The 2,213-nt window shown below is 47.2% G+C and overlaps 1 non-coding gene across 1 annotated transcript; it reads left to right on the forward strand.

Annotated features, from left to right (window-relative positions):
- The first annotated feature begins 785 nt into the window (after positions 1 to 785).
- LOC144669851 (U2 spliceosomal RNA) lies at positions 786 to 967 on the forward strand. The gene has a single exon (XR_013573765.1). It is a non-coding gene; the product is annotated as a U2 spliceosomal RNA (small nuclear RNA).
- Positions 968 to 2,213: the final 1,246 nt, after the last annotated feature.

A 2,213-nucleotide genomic window follows, 5' to 3' on the forward strand; every position in this document is an offset into this window, starting at 1 on the left:
GCCCTGAGGGAAAAGGAGAGGGTGGACCCTGTGGGATGGTTCCCCGAGCAGACTGTCAAAGTTATTTGGCAGAATGCCTCATCGCCAGAACTTTCCAACAAACACCAAGACGTGGCTTGGCTGGTGGTGAGAAAGGCCCTCCCCGTCAGATCCTTCCTACACGCCAGGAGTCTCACCCCCTCTGCACGTTGCCCTCGAGGTGGCTGTGGTGGGGAAGAGACCGTTGTTCACCTCCTTGTGGATTGTGCCTTTGCAAAGAAAGTCTGGAGAGAGATGCAGTGGTTGCTGTCGAGGTTCATCCCGAGCAGTTCTGTGACACAGGACTCTGTGCTCTACGGGCTGTTCCCAGGGACACACACCGAGACAAAAATCAACTGCAGCTGGAGGATCATCAACTCGGTGAAAGACGCGCTTTGGTCTGCCCGAAACTTGTTGGTCTTCCAGCACAAAGAGTTGTCCCCGACCGATTGTTGCGGACTGGCACAATCCAAAGTCCAGGACTACGTGCTGAGGGACGCACTAAAGCTTGGGGCAGCTGCCGCAAAGGCGCAATGGGGAAGGGTCGCTGTCTAAGACCTTTCTGCCACAGCGCACCGAGAGACTGGGAACTGTTTAGAGCCCCTCGGGCTGTACAGATCAAAATGAAAGGCTGTAAATGATTGTAATATTGTTTGTACTGATGCACCTGGTGATACATTTTGTAAAAGTTTAACCTGGATTGTACCCTTGTAATGGTGTTTTTGGAATGGTTTGGAATGTGATTGAAGATATTTTATGAATAAAGTATATTTTTGCAAAAAAAAAAAAAAAAAAATCTGTTCTTATCAGTTTAATATCTGATACGTCCCTTATCTGGGGACCATATATTAAATTGATTTTTGGAGCAGGGAGATGGAATAGGGGCTTACTCCGTCCACTCCACGCATCGACCCGGTATTGCAGTATCTCTGGGAATGGTGCACCACCCCTTTCCAGGGGATTTTCAATGCTAAAAATAGTTTTCTTACAAACATCTGCTTTCTTTACTTTTCAAAACCCAACTTTCTTTCTTTCTCACTCACCCGCACCATCTACACACAAAAAACACGCACGCTCACCCAACGCTCACAGACACCACTCTCATCTCACAAACACTCTACCTCACTCATACAAAAACATCTTTCACTTGCAAATACACCTCTCAAACACTCTCTCAGCTGCACCTTTCGCCTCACAACATTTTCAACCAGCTCTCTGCTGCCGCTCCCGCCCGCTGCTGCTGCTGCTGCTGATACAGCAACAGTCAAAACTCACACCTCAAAGCTCACACACTTTACACAGCTACTCGGAAACGTCTACATCCACGTTCACACAATCCTTACACTGCACAAGGAGCCCATTCCGCCCGTCGTGACTGCACCAGCTCTCCCAATGAACATTTCACTTCGTGCCATTCTCCTGCCTTCTCCACGTAACCCAGCACATGCTTTCTTTTCAAATAATCATCTCATTCCCTCTTCAATTGAACCTGCCTCCGCCACGCTATCAGGCGGTGCATTCCAGACCCTGACCACTCGCTGCTCCTATCACTTTTGCTTCTTCTGCTAGTTACTTTAAACCTGTGCCCGCTCCTTCTCGATCCTTTCATCGGTGCAAGCAGTTTCTCCCTATCTACTCTCTCCAGATACCTCATGATTTTCAATACCTCTATCAAGTCTCCTCTCAGACTTCTTTTCCCCAAGGAATACAGTCCCAACTTCTCCAATCTTACTTCATAACTCAACTTCCTCGCCCCTGGAACCAAACTCGTAAACCTCTTCTGCACTCTCTCCAATGCCTTCACTACCCTCCTAAAATGCAAGTCAAAATGCAATCCATCAGAGTCAGCATGGCTTTATGAAGACTAAATCGTGTTTGACTAAATTGCTAGAGTTCTTTGAAGATGTGACAAGCAAAGTGGATAATGGCGATCCTGTAGATGTAGTATGTCTGGACTTCCAGAAGGCATTTGATAAGGTGCCGCACAAAAGATTAATACACAAGATAAGATCACACGCAGCTAAGGGTAATATATTTGCTTGGATAGAGCTTTGGCTAACCAACAGAAAGCAGAGAGTCAGGATAAATGGGTCTTTTGTGGATGGCAAGCTGTAACTAGTGGGGTGCCACAGGGTTCGGTCCTTGGGCCCCAACTATTTACTTGGATTCAGGAGTAGAAGGTACCATAGCTAAAT

This window comes from Cetorhinus maximus, chromosome 29 (genome assembly GCF_964194155.1).
Source record: "Cetorhinus maximus chromosome 29, sCetMax3.hap1.1, whole genome shotgun sequence".
NCBI classification, from domain to species: Eukaryota; Metazoa; Chordata; class Chondrichthyes; order Lamniformes; family Cetorhinidae; genus Cetorhinus; species Cetorhinus maximus.